This window comes from Amblyomma mixtum, chromosome 4 (genome assembly GCF_055824585.1).
Source record: "Amblyomma mixtum isolate Tamu chromosome 4, ASM5582458v1, whole genome shotgun sequence".
In the NCBI taxonomy this organism is placed as follows: domain Eukaryota; kingdom Metazoa; phylum Arthropoda; class Arachnida; order Ixodida; family Ixodidae; genus Amblyomma; species Amblyomma mixtum.
In genome coordinates this window covers 152706608-152726842 of record NC_143015.1, presented here as the reverse complement: position 1 = coordinate 152726842, position 20235 = coordinate 152706608, and the positions used below count along the sequence as shown (strand labels likewise).

General features: G+C 47.6%; 1 protein-coding gene across 2 annotated transcripts in view; it reads left to right on the top strand.

The window, feature by feature from the left end:
• The window catches only part of LOC149348807 (ATP-binding cassette sub-family C member 2-like), a 103172-nt gene that overhangs the window by 4521 nt on the left and 78416 nt on the right, over window positions 1-20235 (top strand). Inside the window, exons 3-13 of one of the 2 annotated variants that reach the window (XM_089588354.1) lie at window positions 1090-1307; window positions 2359-2424; window positions 4483-4607; window positions 6045-6264; window positions 7576-7759; window positions 10429-10645; window positions 11467-11532; window positions 13590-13715; window positions 15093-15228; window positions 17058-17277; window positions 18916-18981. The gene's annotated coding sequence lies outside the window, so the exon portion shown is untranslated. The other variant, XM_089588356.1, reaches the window with a different exon arrangement.

The window sequence follows — 20235 nt, the reverse complement described above, 5'->3', positions numbered from 1 at the left end:
TTGGTGGCTCAGTGGTTATGGTTGCCCGGCTGCTGACCCGAAAGACGCGGGTTCGATCCCGGCCGTGTCGGTTGAATTTCTTTGGAGGAGAAATTCTAGAGGCCCGTGTACTGTGCGATGACAGTGCACGTTAAAAAACCCCAGGTGGTCGAAATTTCTGGAGCCGTCCACTACGGCGTCTCTCATAGCCTTAGTCGCTTTGGGACGTTAAACCCCTTAAACCCTAAACCCCTAGAGGCCCGTGTACTGTGCGATGTCAGTGCACGTTAAAGAACCCCAGGTGGTCGAAATTTCCGGAGCCCTTCACTACGGCGTCTCTCATAGCCTCAGTCGCTTTGGGACGTTAAACCCCATAAACCAAACCAAACCAAACATTTATAGAAAATATGCAGTAATTAGTAATTTGTGGCACCCCAATTATTAGTTCATCATCGTCATCCTGGCTACGTCCACTGCAGGAAGGACGCCTCTCCCATACCTCTCCAATTCAACCTGTGCTGTGCCATTACGGCCCCCTTGTACCCACGCTTGCCCTCTCTGGAATCCAGTCTGTTATCCTTAAAGGTGCACTGAACAGGAATGTGAACTTGTCTTTTTGCCGCGAGAACTCGACCTACACTTTCCGGGCGTTTTTAGAAACTTTGTTTTATTGTCCTGTGCGGCCAATTTCCCTAATTCAAATCGGATTAAACGTCTCGGCTCCAGCCTTTTTTGAACTCACCGCGGACGGTAGGAGGGGTCGACCAACCTTTCACCCAGTCCCGTGGCGGCTTGCCTCTCTTCCATCGTCGGAGTGATACGTAGTGATCGGCGAAAGCAGAGCGTCAAAGCACATTTTTATTTCCGTGCACATTTTTATTCCTACGCGTTAGTTGACTCCTCGGACCTTCCGCGAAGAGTTAAAAAAATAACGGGAGCCGGGACTTTTAATCCGATTTAATTTAGGGAAATCGTCCGCACAGGACAATAATTGAAGGTTTCTAAGAATGCTCTTAACGTGTAGATCTAGTTCCCGCGGGGAAACTACGTCTTCAGATTCCTCTTTAGAGTACCTTTAACGACCATCAGTTATCTTGTCTTCTCTCTTAGCTCCGAGGCCCAAGGATGTCTGGCATGGAGCACGGTGGTGGCGGCTATGTTCCGGCGACTTTTGCTGCGGCCAACCGAACCATAGGCCGGGGCCGAGGTCGTGGCCGGGTGCCAGGCATGCAACAGCGCCCGTCTTCGGTGTGACATCCCGGCAACCGCTCGGCCAGGAGCTGAGGCTGCTGTCAGCGCAAGATTCTGCGGCTGCGACAGTACCCCAGGTACCCCAATCATCAGTCGAAACACTAAGCAAAGAAGGTTGCCGAGCTTTTTGAAGCAGTTTCGAGGACAGAAGTTTAAACTCACTTTCTGTACTGCAGCTGTATATAACGCTGCTGAATTGTACAGTTTGTAAAGCAGAGAAAGGACCAATGCATTATTTCGGGTTCGATTCCGGCCGCGGCGGCTGGAATCTCTTTGGAGGAGAAATTCTAGAGGCCCGTGTACTGTGCGATGTCAGTGCACGTTAAAGAACTCCAGGTGGTCGAAATTTCCGGAGCCCTCCACTACGGCGTCTCTCATAGCCTTAGTCGCTTTGGGACGTTAAACCCCATACACCAACCAACCAGTGCATTATTTTACTTCGTCAGCAAATATGGCGATGAGGCGGGAACAGCAGATTTCGGAAGTTAGGCTCTACTTGGCGTTACCCAGAGGTGTCGGACCTCAGCCAGCACCTAGCAAATAATACCTCCCCACTTCAGCTTATTCACAAACAGCTCTTTGAAAACTTCGAAGTGTGAAGAGCTAGGTTATCCACACAGGTGTGAGGGTGAGATAAGGAAGTTTGAGCGGATAAAACGACCGCTTCTGGCACAGGGCACGATTGATAGGACATCAGCGCTCGTATTGTCTTGTTGGTTCTGTTTTCTTCTTATTCGAGATGGCCCGCCGCGGTGGTTCAGTGGTTACGGCCCTCGGGTGCTGACCCGAAAGACGCGGGTTCGATCCCGGCCGCGGGGGCCGAATTTCGATGAAAGCGAAATTCTAGAGGCCCGTGGACTGTGCGATGTCACGTTAAAAAACCCCAGGTGGTCGAAATTTGCAGAGGCCTTCACTACGGCGTCCCTCATTGCCTGAGTTGCTTTGGGACGTTAAACCCCAATAAACCGAAACCATCAGTTATCTTTCTTTCACATTAAATTCCCTGGCCATGCCCATTTCTTCTTTTCGTTTTCGACCAAGATATTAACCCACGTTTGTTCTCTCACCAACTCTGCCCTGTTTCTTAGGAATCGCGTAAGGTTACACCTGTCATTTTCCTTTATTTAGGTCTCTGCCTGGTTCTCGGGTTGAGCCTGAACCCTTTTTGTTAGCCTCCAGGTTTCTGCCCCATAGGTGAGTACCGGTAAATTACAGCCGTTATATACTTTTCTCTTGAGGGATATCGGTAAACTACCATTCATGATCTCACATAACTGGCCAAATGCACTTCTTCCCATTCTTATATACCTCTAGTTATTTTCTCGCGTCATTCGGATCTTCCTTCGCTTTGTGTTCTAAATCGACATATTTTATTACCAACTCAAGCGCCTCGCTACCGATTGTAAACTGCAGCTTTTTGCGAATTCTGTTTTTTTCATATTAACTTTTCTACCCACTGACTGTCGCTAGGCATTCAGCATGCGTTGCAATTGATTTCCTGAGCGACTTAGCGAGCGAATCGGAAGTTGCTAAGGTATTCTCCATTAACTAATTTCCCCAACAACTAACAATACAAGCCTCTGGATACCTCTTGTAAACAGGTGGTGAATAGCATTGGAGAGATCAAGTGTTCCTGCTTTGACATCCTTACTGACTTTATGTATGAAGAACTATGGCGGCTGTGGTGCCATTCTTTCCAGTACACTAATGGACACGAATTTTTCACATCACACATCAGTGGCACGTAAGGATCTTAAGTGCGTCCGGTAACTTTTGCTGGTGAGATTACAGGACGATGACGATGAATTGGCACAAGGACAACTTTGGCCAAGGAGTGTCATGTCACTAGGTATTTGAGTCTGCTTAGTGTCACTGATGAAAAATCTCTTTCCCATGAATTATATCCCAAGAAAACCGAGCACCAGGCCGAGGGAAGCTTGTACCCATTGTAATGCCGATGGCTATCGTGCGGTACTGGGGATCCAACACCGCACCCACTGTATTCAAGGCGGTTAAATATTCCTTTCTGTACTCCTTTAATAGCAGTGGTGTGACAGCGGAATTGTGTTCATAAGTAATGGCTTACATCATGGCCAAGCGTGAGGAATTTATTGACATCAGTGGAATGCGCGGTTCATAATCAATCTGATGCGAAACGTTGTACCTGTGTCATGAACATGCGTTCCTCGTGTCACGGTCACATGAACACACGTCAGTTTGAAGATAGCCGGTACTAGTAATTTCCCCATTCGGAATACAAAGACGCTACTTTCACCGAAAACGGGGCTTTTGCCAGAAACTCTCAGCAAATAGAGTTGGCCACTTTCGCGAGATACTAACTGAGGTGACATCAGGGCAGGTTTTCTCACTCGGATCCCTGAGGCCAGGCTACATCGCCATTGGCTTCGAAACGGTGATCGCGGAGTCGCTTTCTAGCTTTTAATGCGTTGGCATTAGAGCGGTCAGTGTAAGCATTGTTGGCGACCACCGTCTACAAGTAGTCAGTGCGCACTGGGCTTTACGAACTACCTCAGCATGTACTTCCTCGGATGTTACGCACCTTGGCATGCCACCTCGAATATAACGAACTCTAGTGTGTTCTATCGCATATACCGAACTTTCGCGTTTGCACCTGTTCGTGTGTTCACCTCGGATATAAGAAACCTTAGTGTATCACGTCGGATATAGCGAGTTAAGAGTGTCAACCACAAATATAATCAATGTTTGTCAACTAACGCATTCCAACGATCCATCGCGGATAAGCTTTAGAGTTTTTTTATTCACAGCTTTTATTCCAATGATTGGGAAAACAAAAATGTAAGTTCATTTTGTGATCCTAATTTTTTCAGCAATAAATATTGACCTTGTAGCCGTGGAATTAATTTTGAAGTAGAAAATTCAAATTCTCTTTGTAGCTGGCAATAGGCTTAGAGGCTCGTCGCGTTTAGTTGCGACTTTTAGATGCAAGCGGACCATCACGACAACCGGAGGGGCTTGCCGCTCACTGAAAGACGAGTTTTGTACGCTAACAAACACTCATTGCATGTGGTTCAAGAATCGTGGAGTTTATCCTCAGCCAGCGATCGACTTTGAACAAATGCCGGTAGCTATGGCTAGATTACCCAAATCGCCTCTACTAAATGGCATGTCAGGTATGTGAGTCTTCGAATATTGCTACTTAACTAAGCCATACATACACGATTCTTCATGGTTGTGTGCCAGCGTTTGTTTGCGCGTGCATCCATGTTTCAGGCAGAGGCTGAAAATGGCCACCGTGTCTGGCAAGGGTTATGAGGAGAAGAAACCACCGAACATCTATCCACTGCTGAGTCAAGACTACAGGGCCCATGTACCTTGCGGCGGGTGTCCAGCGCTGGGTGAGGAGGACGCATGGTTTATTTTTGCTTTGTCAGTATGATCTTAAATAGCAGACGAAGGCTCAGTCCGGAGGTTTTGTTACTGTCATGGTTACCGGATCTGATCACCAATTGTTTTCAAAGCGGTAATTTGACGTCAACGCTGACAGTCGAAGGCGTTAGTGATGTGTTGGTGCTCTTGAAAATCGTACTTCGCGGTTATCAACTGGCAACTCGGTCTGCCATCCGTGGAGTCGCGATGCTCGCTTTTCGCTTAAAAATCCATGTGCTGCTCGAGCATCGTGCATTCTTCTAAGCACCAGATTATGACACGGGTTCAGGCCTTGTCCACTTTGCTTGAAGCGCGCGGTTACTACCATGCTATTCCGCTTTATTTGTGCAGTGTTCTCAGCCGTCTGCAATGCCTTCGTCGCGTCTGGCCCGGATGCCTGCACCCGGTTTCCCCGCAGCAACGGGCCAGACCAGTATTTCCCACTGGGTAGTTTCGCTCGTATTAGTAGCTTGAAGGGCGATTGCGAATGAGGGAAATCACACTGATTGCTATCCGAACCACAAACTCGCACAGGGGTAGACAGGCTAGTTGGCCATTCTAACCTTGCGTCAGCGCAGGAACGCATTTCATTTATGGCTGTTTGGAATCCACTCTTGAAGGGGGTCGAGGAAGAGGGAGAGGAGGAGTTTGGTCCTGCTTACGGCAGTCTATTCGCTGATGTTGCTTCGGAGAAAAAAAAAACAGAGGCAGTGGAGTTCTTGGATGAAAGGAAAATTCGTTTACGCCTTTATTTTCTCGTGCTCGCTCAATTTTACTAGCATTGTCACCAGCGCCAGTTTCTAGAAGTTGGATCGATGAACTGATTGATTGATTTGATGGTTGAATGGTGGAGTGATTGATCGATTAACAGATTTTCTACTTATTGGTTGGTTTATGGAGTGACTTAAGGACACTGATTAACAAAATGATATATTGATTGATAGATGTATTGAGTGACTGGTTTTCCTGTATAGCAGATGTACAAGCGGCACTCTCTACAAGTTCAATCGGTCCATTGATTGGTTGATCAACTGACTGACTTACATTGGCTGTTTGAGAATGGACATTGACTTAATGATTGATGGACAGATTGACTGATTAGTTGACCAACTGACTGGCCGATTAATTTATTGATTGGGAATCGCTGCATGCCGCTCACTGAAAGCAGAGTTTCGTGGGCTAACAGACGCTCGTTGCCTGTGATTCTAGAAGTATGAACTTGATGCTAAGGTATTGATAGAACTGTAACAAATACCGGTGCCTGGTTTTATATTAACCAGATCATCTCGATACTGTACGACAGTGAAGGGCTATTAGGGTACGACTCGGCTGACTAACCCTGCTATATGACGTAATTCTTCATCGTTGTGTGCGAGCGCTTGTTTGCCTGTGCATCCATGTTGCAGGCAGAGGCTGAAAGTGGCCACCGTGTCCGCCACGGGGGAGCACCAGCGGCAAAGCTGCTTTCTGGAGCCGCTGGTGGTTAGCCTTGAAGCAGGCGCCGAACCCCTGTCGAATGCCGAGCCAGGCTGTAGGGCAGATGCATGCCCAGCCGTGGCACCATGAATCAACAGCAACCAACGTGCGGTGGTTCCGTGTAAACCCTGCGTCTGTTGCATCCGCAGGGTAAAGAGGACACACGTTTTTTTTTTCCTTGAGTAGGACCGTAACCACAAAGGGTATTTGTTCTGGTTGTCTGCCACCTTCCTTGTAGGTTGGTTATCCCACGCGTGGTCTTGAGCTTAAAGGTTGTTTTATGTACTCGTTTAAGTGCTCTAGTGTGGCAGTGGAGCTTTCTTATAAGGAAGTGGTGACAACGTGTAACGCTTCGACTAGTTTGCGAAGATTCATAGACCGCTTGGTTTTATTAACTACTCAATTTCATGCGAAACCTTGTTCCTGTGTGAATGTTTTCTCATAAGGAACGGGTGGACAACATGTCACGCATCAGAGAGTTTGCGGTGATGCATAGACCGCTCGGTCTTTATACCTTCTCAGTCTGACGCGAAATGCTGTTCCTGTGTGAACGTAAATGCTTCTGCCCGCAGTGAAACGGACTCACTCCAATTTGCAGATTGCGTATATCCATACAGATTTCCCGATTCGCAAGACAAAGGCGCCAGTTTCATTGAAAACGACGCTTATGCCGCAAACTCTCAACCAGTGAAATGCAAGTGTCACCCCCACCCGCCATTTTCTCGAGCTACAAACTCCGGTAAAGTTGACAGGTTTTCCCGCATGGATCACTGAGCCTAGTTAACATGCCTCTTGCTAACAGTTAACAGCCCATCAATTGACTGATTCATTGATTGAGAGGTTGATCGCTCGATTTACTTAATGGCAGATTGATAGCCGCGTGGTGGCTAATCGGTTATGGCGCTCGGCTGCTGACCCGAAAGACACGGGTTCGATTTCGGCCGCGGCGGCAGAATTTCGATGGAGGTGAAATTCTAGAGGCCCATGTACTGTGCGATGTCAGTACAGGTTAAAGAACCCTAGGTGGTTAGATTCCTAGCCTTTCACTGCGCCATCCCTCATAGCCTGAGTTGCTATGGGACGTTAAACCTCTCTAAACCACAAACAGCTTGATTAATAGATTGATCGACTGATTGACTGACAATTTGGTTGATAGATTGATTGATTGATTTATTTTTATTTAGTTATTGGGAAATGGTGGACGCCATTCACTAAAAGCGCTGTGTTGTGCGTTATCGAACACTCATTGCCTGTGGTTCTAGAAGGATTGATTTTATGTTCAGCCAGCAATCGACTTAGATCAAATACGGGTACCTGGGGTAAGATTAACCAAACTACTTCTACTAAATGACAGTGCACGTCTGTGAGTCTACGCATCTGGCTGCCTAACTCAGCCATACAAACGCGATTCTTCATATGGTTGCGTGCGAGAGTTTGTTCGCCCGTGCATCCATGTTTCAGGCAGAGGCTGAAAATGGACGCCGTGTCCACCACGGGTAGGAAGAGCAGGCCATACGCCGAGCGCCTGTCCACTGCTGATCCCAGGCTCTACAGCCAGTGTACCGCCTGGGTAGCACCATCAATGGGCAGCAGTCGGCGGGCGCTCTTTCCGCATTGGCCGTGCTGCGCCTCAGGCAAGCGCTGGGTGAGGAAGCTGCGTGTTTTGTTTTTTTCACTTTGCTATGACTGCAATTGCATATGGTTGCACAGTTTTTAGACTTTGTTCCGGCTGTCCCGTTCCTGCTTCGCATCCGTTAATGAGGAAGCATTCGATGTTCCACTGAGCCGCGAACCCAGCGCGGACACCAGAGTGGCGACTCAAAACCTTGTGTCGTCACAGGGTCAGCCAGTAGATAATCAGATAGCTGAAGCTGGTCAATAAATGACAGTTAATAGATGATAGCCAATGATGCCTCAAAGATAATTTGTAGGCAATGAGTGCTGATTAGTTTAACGAAGAAAAATTAACATTTATAGAAAATATGCAGTAATTAGTAATTAGTGGCACCCGAAAAATTAGTTCATCATCGTCATCCTGGCTACGTCCACTGGAGGAAGGGCGCCTCTCTCATACCTCTCCAATTAAGCCTGTGCTGTGCCATTACGGCCCCCTTATAGACCGTTTACAGCGCGCAGTTCTGTTTGAGACCAGATGGCGCCACACGTGCGCTCGGAACACGGCACCATTACTAGCCTCGTAAGTCGCCGGCGTGTACGCCTCGACGCAGCAGTGGAAATTTCGCGGGTGGTTTCCGAATGTGTTCTTTCTATGAAGATGTGAAAAGGTAGAGAAAGTACGTGCTGTGCTGTGGATTGCAAGAATTGCGACAGAGAGTTAATGGTGCGGGATGTGGCCGTTTGCGAGCTTCACGGAACCGAACTGCACAAGTAGGTAATGCCAATGTTCACGCCCGTTCGACACGCACCCTTTCCGAACTGGCGAACGCAACAAACACGTTCGCCAGCGCTAGATACCTAATAAAGAAAGGTTTAGATCTTGGAAAATCTGCGGGGGTAAGTGCACAACATAGCCGCATGAAGAAGCTGTTCCGCCACCGAAACCATGACGGCGTGCTTTCAGTTGTTGTGCACTGTGCTGAGACCCCATTGATCGTAAGTGATGGTGTGGGGCCATTAGTAAAAGGAGCGCCCGAAGCCGAATTAGGAACGAAAAAAATAAAAGACTTGCGCTCCTACATACTGCTGCTGTTAATTATGCACCGCACTACCGTGCGAGCCGACAACGCTTACCGCCAGTGCGTGTATTACATGCCGTCTTGGTGCTACTGTTCAATTTCACTCCAAGTAGCGCGGTTTCCGTGGACCGTATTCGGATTACAGCATTTGGTTTACGGCTACTGTGCTGGGCGGTTTTCACTTGCTCGAGGTCCATGCGAGACAGTCACTAAAAGTGACTCCGCACGCTCAGAGTGAAGCTGATTAATTACAACGAAAGAGACCACGAGCATTTCCATGTCCGCATATCGAGCGTCGAGCGTACCAAAATTTTTTATGTGAGGCTGACGTTATTGTAAAATTCGTCCAGCATGAACGCGTTGCCATGTGCGCGTTATAACAATTATATCGCGGAATCCTTCAAAATGATTGCACGCCAGCTTGTGACGGCTACTTTGATGCATGGTACTACTGCCGTGATAGTCAACCTTTGTGTGTCTATTTATATTTGTGGCCTTTCTATGTATATCCAACCAGTACGAAATATTTCAGGTTTCCTATGCACCGTTACCAGGTTGTAAACAAATGCATACGATATGTATGTGAGCGTTTTACAGCAGTGTCTGCATGCAGGTACACGATAGGACAACGATCTGTGAGGCCGCAGGAACATTCAACCTTGCCGTTTTGTACAATAACAATAAAAAAAAACATTAAGCAGAGCCTTCAGCGCATGCAAAGACAAGCATTCAGGCAATCCGTCCGTTGGCTCGAAGAGGCGGAGAGCTCAGCGGCTCTACGCGACATGATGTCTTATCGCGTTTTCACGCCTGAAGTGATCAAATTAGGGTTGTCACATGTCCTTCCAAGCTTTGGCCAAACCACAGTGTCGTCTTTCCTCTCCTCTAAAACCTTATCAGCCGAAACACTGCCTGTCGGAACCGAACCGTCCGACACAGCAGCCTTAGCGACGAAGCGCGCGCCGAGCTGTCAGGAGGCGAGTAATGGCGGCGTGATCACGTGATCAAAGATGGCAGCCCCCATGATACGGCGCTGTAAAGCGTCTATACCCACGCTTGCCCTCTCTTGGAATCCAGTCTGTTATCCTTAAAGGTGCACTGAACAGGAATGTGAACTTGTCTTTTTGCCGCGAGAACTCGACCTACACTTTCCGGGCGTTTTCAGAAACTTCGATTTGTTGTCCTGTGCGGCCGATTTCCCTAATTTAAATCGGATTAAACGTCTCGGCTCCCGCCTTTTTTGAACTCGCCGCGGACTGTAGGAGGGGTCGACCAACATTTCAACCAATCCCGTGGCGGCTTCCCTCTCTTCCATCGACGGAGTGATACGTAGTGATCGGCGAAAGCAGAGCGTCCACGCACATTTTTATTTCCGTGCACATTTTTATTCCCACGCGTTAGTTGACTCCTCGGACCTTCCGCGGAGAGCTAAAAATATAACGGGAGCCGGGACTTTTAATCGGATTTAGTTTAAGCAAATCGTCCGCACGGGGACCATAATTCAAGGTTTCTAAAAATGCTGTTAACGTGTAGATCTAGTTCCCGCGGGGAAAATACGAGTTCAGATTCCTCTTTACAGTACCTTTAACGACCATCAGTTATTTTGTCTTCTCTTTAGGTTCCGAGGCCCAAGGATGTCTGCCATGGAGCACGGTGGTGGCGGCTATGTTCCGGCGCCCTTTGCTGCGGCCACCCGAACCATAGGCCCAGGCCGAGGTCGTGGCCGGGTGTCAGGCACAACAGCGCCCGTCTTCGGTGGGAAATCCCGGCAACCGCTCGGCCAGGAGCTGAGGCTGCTGTCAAGGCAAGATTCTGCAGCTGCGACAGTACCCCAGGTACCCCAATCATCAGTCGAAACACTAAGCAAAGAAGGTTGCCGAGCTTTTTGTACTGCAGCTGTATATAACGCTGCTGAATTGTACAGTTTGTAAAGCAGAGAAAGGACCAGTGCATTATTTTACTTTGTCAGCAAATACGGCGATGAGGCGGAACCAGCGGATTTCTAAAGTTAGGCTCTACTTGGCGTTACCCAGAGGTGTAGGACCTCAGCCAGCACCTAGCAAATAGAACGTCCCCACTTCAGCTTATTCACAAACAGCTCTTTGAAAACTTCGAAGTGTGAAGAGCTATGTTATCCACACAGGTGTGAGGGTGAGATAAGGAAGTTTGAGCGGATAAAACGGCCGCGACTGGCACAGGGCACGATTGATAGAAGATCAGCGCTCGTATTGTCTTATTGGTTCCGTTTTCTTCTTATTCGAGATGCCCCGCCGCGGTAGTTCAGTGGTTACGGCCGTCGGGTGCTGACCAGAAAGACGCGGGTTCGATCCCGGCCGCGGCAGCCGAATTTCGATGAAAGCGAAATTCTAGAGGCCCGTGGACGGTGCGATGTCAGTGCACGTTAAAGAACCCCAGGTGGTCGAAATTTGCGAAGGCCTTCACTACGGCGTCCCTCATTGCCTGAGTTGCTTTGGGACGTTAAACCCCAATAAACCGAAACCATCAGTTATCTTGCTTTCACATTAAATGCCCTGGCCATGCCCATTTCTTCTTTTCGCTTTCGACGAAGATATTAACCCACGTTTGTTCTCTCACCAACTCTGCCCTGTTTCTTAGGAATCGTGTAACGTTACACCCATCATTTTTCTTTCCATAGGTCTCTGCCTGGTCCTCGGGTTGAGCCTGAACCCTTTTTGTTAGCCTCCAGGTTTCTGCCCCATAGGTGAGTACCGGTAAAATACAGCGGTTATATACTTTTCTCTTGAGGGATATTGGTAAACTACCATTCATGATCTCACAGAACTGGCCAAATGCACTTCATCCCATTCTTATATACCTCTAGTTATTTTCTCTCGTCATTCGGATCTGCCTTCGCTTTCTGTCCTAAATCGACATATTTTATTACCAACTCAAGCGCCTCGCCACCGATTGTAAACTGCTGCTTTTTTCGAATTCTGTTTCTTCATATCAACTTTTCTACCCACCATTCAGCTCTGACTGTCGTGAGGCACTGAGCATGCGTTCCAATTGATTTCCTGAGCGACTTAGCGAGCGAATCGGAAGTTGCTGAGCTATTCTCCATTAACTGTTTCCCCAACAACTCACAATACAAGCCTCTGGATACCTCTTGTGAACAGGCGGTGAATAGCATTGGAGAGATCATGTGTTCCTGCTTGACATCCTTACTGACTTTATGTATGAAGAACTATGGCGGCTGTGGAGCCACTCATTTCCAGTACACTGATGGACACGAATTTTTCACATAACACATCAATGGCACGTAACGATCATAAGTGCGTCCTGTAGTTTTTGCTGGTAAGATTACTGGATGATGACGATGAATTGGCACAAGGGCAACTTTGGCCAAGGAGTGCCATGTCACTAGGTATTTGAGTCTGCTTAGTGTCACTGATGAAAAATCTCTTTCCCATGAATTATATCCCAAGAAAACCGAGCACCAGGCCGAGGGAAGCTTGTAACCATTGTAATACCGGTAGCTATCGTGCGGTACTGGGGATCCAACACCGCACCTACTGTTTTCAAGGCAGTCAAATATCGCTTTCTGTACTCCTTTAATAGCAGCGGTGTGACAGCGGAATTGTGTTCATAAGTAAGGGCTTACATCATGGCCAAGCGTGAGGAATTTATTGACATCAGTGGAATGCGCGGTTCATAATCAATCTGATGCGAAACGTTGTACCTGTGTGAACATGCATTCCTCGTGTCACGGTCACATGAACACACGTCAGTTTGAAGATAGCCGGTACTAGTAATATCCCCATTCGGAATACAAAGACGCTACTTTCACCGAAAACGGGGCTTTTGCCAGAAACACTCAGCAAATAGAGTTGACCACTTTTGCGAGGTAGTGAGGTGACATCAGGGCAGGTTTTTTCGCTCGGATCCCTGAGGCCAGGCTACATCGCCGTTGGCTTCCAAACGGTATCGCGGAGTCCCTTTCTAGCTTTTAATGCGTTGGCATTAGAGCGGTCAGTGTAAGCATAATTGGCGACTACCGTCTGCAAGTAGCCAGTGCGCACTGGGGTTTACGAACTACCTCAGCATGTACTTCCTGGGATATTACGCACCTTGGCATGCCACCTCGAATATAACGAACTCTAGTGTATTCTCTCGCATATACCGAACTTTCGCGTTTGCACCTGTTGGTGTGTTAACTTCGGATATAGGAAACCTTAGTGTATCACGTCGGATATAACGAGTTAAGAGTGTCAACCACAGACATAGCCAATGTTTGTCAACTAACGCATTCCAACGATCCATCGAGGATAACCTAAGAGTTTTTTTATTCACGGCTTTCATTCCAGTGACTGGGAAAACAAAAATCTAAGTTAATTTTGTGATCCCAATTTTTTTCAGCAATAAATATTGACCTTGTAGCCGTGGAATTAATTTTGAAGTAGAAAATTCAAATTCTCTTTGTAGCTGGCAATAGGCTTAGAGGCTCGTCGCGTTTAGTTGGGGCTTATAGATGCAAGCGGACCATCACGACAACCGGAGGGGCTTGCCGCTCACTGAAAGAGGAGTTTTGTACGATAACAAACACACATTGCGTGTGGTTCAAGAAGCGTGGAGTTTATGCTCAGTCAGCGATCGACTTTGAACAAATGCCGGTAGCTATGGTTAGATTAACCAAATCCCCTCTACTAAATGGCATGTCAGGTATAATATCCTACGAATCTTGCTACTTAACTAAGCCATACATACGCGATGCTTCACGGGTTGTGCGAGCGTTTGTTTGCGCGTGCATCCATGTTTCAGGCAGAGGCTGAAAATGGCCACCGTGTCCGGCACGGGTGACGGGAAAGAAAAAAATACCGAACCGCTGCCCACTGCTGAGCCAAGGCTACAGGGCCGGTGTACCTTGTGGCGGGTATCCAGCGCTGGGTGAGGAGGACGCACGGTTTATTTTTGCTTTGTTAGTGTGATCTTAAACAGCAGATGAAAGCTCAGCTGGAAGGATTTGTTACTGCCATGGTTACTGGAGCTGGGGTGGTATTCTCTCGGTGTCGCCTTTTGCGGCACGTCGCATTAGGGCGGGGCCTAAAAAAGTGCGTACTGTTGCTCGAAGAAACGAAAAACGCCACCGGCACTTTCGTCGGCGGCGCTTTCATTCACTCCGAGAAGCGACAATTCACCACTGCTGATTCACTAGCAGCAGTAGTTTGGCATCTTTGATTAGTAGGTGTTAATTATTGCAGAGATGTTCGTTTTTTATTTCAAGGAGCATAATGCACGTACTACAGCCAATGGGTATTCACAATGCAAGACTGATGGCACTCATTTCAATTTATCATTCGTTTTACGAACGCGAGGGCGGTTTAAGCCGTGATGAAAATGCCGCTTTTCATGTCGGTCTCTGAAACTAGCAAGAATTTCTAGGGACCCTACTGAAACATGTTAACGACAACATGGAGGTGTTAATGTTCAGTTGTATGTTCGTAAAAGTCGTCACATTGCTTTAAATTCTCTTTGGCTCGTGCGGACACTGTTTCAAGGCGCTAACGCGCATTAAAAAGCCTTGAAGGGTCATGTAGCCGCTAGCGCAAACGCTGCCAAGGCCATCTCGTCGCAACGGGCAACGTCTGCTTCGTCGTCTGTTGACGACGGTGCAAGGTCAGTTCGCTTGGCGAGCGGCAGCTCGGCTCAGCAGACGGTAGCCACAGTGCTGTGCTGTTTGGCAGCCGGTAATGCCGCCGAAAAGCTTCGTCGGTCAAGGCAGACAGGGTCGCGATGTCCGCGGACACGCCGCTCTTCTTCGCGGCTTAAAAACCAGGCAAGAGAATGGGATCCATGGCGTCTAGTATCAATTTCCTAGCCCGTCACCCGCGCGAACCGCTTTAGCGCGTTCCGTTGTTCGACAAAGCGTAGTGAATGAAGGCGACGTCACGGTGACGTAGCAGGAAGACGGATCTGTTGCCGTCACGCCGCCGTCACAGCGGCTCGAGGCAATCGGCGAAAAGCGAAGTGGACATGTCGCAAAAGGCGACACCGGGAGACCACCACCCCGTGACCGCCGATTGTTTTAAAAGTGGTAATTTCACGTCAACGCTGACTGTCAAAGGCGTTAGTGATGTGTTGATGCTCTTGAAAACTCGGTCTACCATCCGTGGAGTCACGATGCTCGCTTTTCGCTTAAAAATCCATATGCTGCTCGGGCATAGCGCATTTTTCTAAGCGTCAGATTATGACAAGGGTTCAGGCCTTGTCCACTTTGCTTGAAGAGCGCGGTCGCTACCATACTATCCCGTTTCGTTCTTGCAGTCTTTTCAGCCCGGCCGTCCGCAATGCCTTCGTCGCGTCTGGCCTGGATGCCTGCAACCGGTTTCACCGCAGCAATGGGCCGAGCACCCCGCCCGCAACCAGTCACTACATCGCCATCAAGTAGAGGGACGTTGCGGTGCGATACCTTTTTCCTTGATCGCACGATACAGTGCATACTAAAGAGCTGTTTACAGATTAAATTCCCCCAGTTAGTTTCTTCATTGCCTATTATAATTGACGCTAAAAGCATGAACTCCGGCTCCTAACTGTTAGACTGTCCTGACGAGGCTAGAGCACTTCTGATTGCTTTGTAACTTCCCGAAGCACGAAATTGCTGTATTTTTTGTTGCTTTTTCGGTGCCAAGGATTTCAGTTACCGCTAGAAATTTTCGACTTGCTCGATCATGTTTTGAGCTCAGTATTTCCCACTGGGTAGTTTCGCTCCATTAGTAGCTTGAATGGCGATTGCAAATGAGGGAAATCACACTGATTGCTATCCACAGATTCGAACCATAAACTCGCACAGGGGTAGACAGGCTAGTTGGACACTCTAACCTTGTGTCAGCGCAGGCACGCTTTTCATTTATGGCTGTTTGGAATCCACTCTTGAAATGGGGTCGAGGAGGAGGCAGGGAAGGAGCTTGGTCCCGCTTACGGCAGTCTATTCGCTCATGTGTCTTCGCAGAAAAAAAAAAAGAGGCAGTGTAGTTCTTGGATAAAATGAAAATTCGTTTACGCCTTCTTTTCTCGTCCTCCCTAAATTTTACTAGCATTGTCACCAGTGCCTGTTTCTAGAAGTTTGATCGATGGACTGATTGATTGATTTGATAGTTGGATGGTGGATTGATTGATCGATTAACAGATTTTCTGACTTATTCGTTTCTTGAGGGAGTAACTGAATGGCACTGATATTAACAAATTCATATATCGATTGATAGATGTATTGAGTGACTGGTTTTCCTCTATAGTAGATGCTCAAGCGGCAATCTCTACAAGTTCAGTCGGTCCATTGATTCGTTGATCAACTGACTTACTGACTGACATTGGCTGTTTGAGAATGGACATCGACTTAATGATTGATGGACAGATTGACTGATTGATTGACCGGATGACTGGCTGATTGATTTATTGATTGGGAGTTTGTGTATGCCGCTCACTGAAGGCAGAGTTTTGTGGGCTAACAGGCGCTCGTTGCCTGTTGTTCTAGAAGTATGGAATTGATGCACAGGTATTGATAGAACCGGTACTTATAGGTACTCACCCATGGGGCAGAAACGTGGGGGCTAACAAAGAGGGTTCAACTTAAGTTGAGTGATGTCAGTGCACGTTAAAGAACCCCAGGTGGTCGAAATTTCCGGAGCCCTTCACTACGGCGTCTCTCATAGCCTCAGTCGCTTTGGGACGTTAAACCCCAATAAACCAAACCAAACCAGAACAATGAAGCGAGCTATGGAAAGGAAAATGATAGGTGTAACGTTCAGAGATCGGAAGCGGGCGGAGTGGGTGAGGGTACAAACGCGGGTTAATGACATCCTAGTCGAAATCAAGAGGAAGGAATGGGCTTGGGCAGGGCATGTAATGCGAAGGCAAGATAACCGCTGGTCCTTAAGGGTAACGGAGTGGATTCCAAGAGAAGGGAAACGTAGCAGGGGACGGCAGAAAGTTAGGTGGGCTGATGAAATTCAGAAGTTTGCGGGGATACGGTGGTCGCAACTGGCAAATGACAGGGTTTAATTGGAGAGACATGGGAGAGGTCTTTGCCCTGCAGTGGGTGTAGTCAGGCTGATGATGATCGATAGAACTGTAGCAAATACGGGTACCTGGACTTAGATTAACCAAAACCCCTCTATACTGTACGACAGTGAAGGGCTGTTTGTCTACGCTTGGGCTGACTAACCCTGCTATATTACGTAATTCTTCATCGTTGTATGCGAGCGCTTGTTTGCATGTGCATCCATGTTTCAGGCAGAGGCTTAAAATGGCCACCGTGTCCACCATGGGCCATCAACAGTGGCAAAGCTGCTTTCTGGAGCCGCTGGTGGTCAGCATAGAAGCAGGCGCCGAACACCTGTCGAATGCCCAGCGAGGTTGTAGGGCGGATGTATGCCCTGCCGTGGCACCGTGAATCAACAGAAGCCATCGTGGAGTGGTGCCGTGTAAACCCTGCGAGTGTTGCAGGCGCTGGGTAAGGAGGACGCAAGGTTTTTTTTCGCTTGAGTAGGACCGTAACACCAAAGGGTTCTGGTTGTCTCGCACCTTCCTTGTAGGTTGGTTATCCCACGCGTGGTCTTGAGATTGCAGATTGTTTGATGTACTCGTTTAATTGCTCGAGTGTGGCAGTGGAGCTTTATTATAAGGAAGTGGTGGCAACGTGTCACGCATCGACGAGTTTGCGGAGATTCATAGACCGCTTTGTTTCATTAACTACTCAATTTCATGCGAAACGTTGTTCCTGTGTGAATGTTTTCTCATAAGGAAGGGGTGGACAACAACATGTCACGCATCAAAGAGTTTGCGGAGATGTGCCGCGGCTTTAATGTGCCTACGCTTTGCTTGTAGTGTACGGAGGGCTAAATATTTCGAACGATTTGTTATCCAGCAGGGGGGAAAGGTTTCAGCTACATGACGCGGAATATCACGAATGAACTTATCAACTCCCAAGTTTGCTGCTGTAGGAATTTACATTCTGCTTTTGAGTGGCTGCCGACAGATGTGTGCGGATATTTGGAGAAATAGGATTCACGTGTTGACTGGAGGCAGGCGGCGGCGATAATAGGAAATTGTAGGAGACTAAGAACTGTGGTTTTCCACTGCTTGCGTCTCACTGGGACCGGCGAACGGGGTGTGCACTCGTATGGGAGAAGGGCAAGTTGCATTCTCCTGGAATCTGATGTTTCTCATTAATTCTTTCGGCAAAGCAACCCCCTCCCCCCTTCTTCCAAGCTGGATCATTACGAACAAGCTGGGAGCATTCAGAACATTGACGAACGCGAGCCAGAAACAATATTACGCTATCGTGCATGACACATTGCAAAGCAGAAGAGAACACTGGTTCGGCGGTCGGCTCTGTGCCACGATTTTCTTTTTTTTACTTTCCTCGCTCTTGGTCAATAAGATTGATTTTTGATGGATTGGCTGATTGGCTGGTTGGTAGACTTATTGACTAGGATTGATTAATAGATTTAATCTTGACTGCTTGACTCAAATTTTGACGCTTTTCTTTGAACTCACCGCTGACTGTAGGAGGGGTCAACCAACCTTTCAACCAGCCCCGTGGCAGCTTGCCGCTCTGCCATCGGCGGAGTGATACGTAGTGATCGGCAAAAGCAGAGTCCATGCGCATTTTTATTTCCATGGGCGTAATTTAGAGCTATGCAAACTCTGACTTAATCTGTTATTTTTTCATGGAAACCTAGGAAAACTGAAATAAAAGCGAAAGTGATGCCGTCACGCGAGTGCCTGCACTCCACGCGTTTGTTGTCTGCTCTTACCGTCTGCGGTGAGTACCAAAAAGGCGGGAGCCGGGACGTTTAATTGGATTTTTCAATTAGGAAAATCGGCCACGCAAGACAATAATTGGAAGTTTCTAAGGATGCTGGGAACGCGTATATCGAGTTACCGCGGTAAAACGACGAGTTCAGATTCTTCTTTGTGTACCTTTAACGACCGTCAGTTATCTCGCCTGCAAATTAAATGCCCTGCCCATGCCTATTTCTTCTTTTTGATTTCGACCAAAATATTAACCCACGTTTGTTCTCTGACCAGCTCTGCCCTCTTTCTTAAGAATCGCTTAACGTTACACCTACCATTTTCCTTTCCATAGGTCTCTGCCTGGTCCTCGGGTTGAGCCTGAACCCTTTTCGTTAGCCTCCAGGTTTCTGCCCTATAGGTGAGTACCGGTAGCATACAGCTGTTATATACTTTTCTCTTGAAGGATATTGGGGAACTTCCATTCATGATCTCGCAGAACTGGCTAAATGCATTTACCCCATTCCTGTACATATAGTTATTTCCCTCTCGTCATTCGGATCTGCCTTCGCTTCCTATCCTAAGTCGATGTATTCCATTACCAATTCAAGCGTCTCGCTACCGATTGTAAACTGCTGTTCTTTTGCAAGACACTTTTTTCAAATTGATGATTCTACCCGCCATTCAGCTCTGACTGTGTAAGTCCTTGAGCATGCATACAATCGATCACCTGAGCTACTTAGTAAGGGTATGTCGTCAACGAAACGCAAGTTGCTTAGGTATTCTCCATTAACTCTTAGCCCAACTATTCACAGTGCAAGCCTCTGGATACCTCTTGTAAAGAGGTGATGAATAGCAATGGAGAGATCATGTATTCCTGCTCGACACCCCTACTGACTTTATGAAGAACTATGGTGGCTGTGGAGCCATGTCTTCCAGCTTGACACCCCTACTAAGAACTATGGCGGCTGTGGAGCCATTCATCCAGTATCTTGCAGTAAAACTAATGGACACGAATTGTGCACTTGAGCTAAAAAGGGCTGGAAATGCTTTCACATCAATGGCACGCAGGGATCTTAGGAGCGTCCGGTAATTTTTACTGATAAGATTACTGGATGATGACAATTAATTTTTATGGCACAAGGGCAAGTTCGGGCAAGGCGTCTACACAGTGTCATTGGTGAAAGACCCATTTCCCAAGAATTCCATCCCAAGTGAACCGAGCACCAAGCCTGGGGGAAGCTTCTACCCATTGTAGTACCAGTAGGTATCCAGTGGCACTGGGGATCGAACCCGGCACCCACCGCATGCGAGGCAGTTCACTTTTGGTTTTTGTTTTGTAGAGTTTTTTTTTTGTTCACTGCTTTCGTTCCAATCACTGAGATAACAAAAATCCTAAGACAAATTTATGATCCCAATTTTTTCAGCAATAAATATGGATCTTGTACTGCCGGTAATGCGTGAAGACAGCCAGAAAGAGCAGCGGAATTTTGAAGTAGAATAAGAATTGAGTCGTACTCGCAAATTTGATTTGTCTGGGAATCGGCTTGAAGGCTCGTCACATTTAGATGGTGCTTTTGAGTAGCACGTCTGCGCTGCTTTTTTCGCGTCCTTGTTGGTGGCTTGTTTTCGTATACTACCACCACCGTGTGCACTGTTAATATTGCAAAATGGT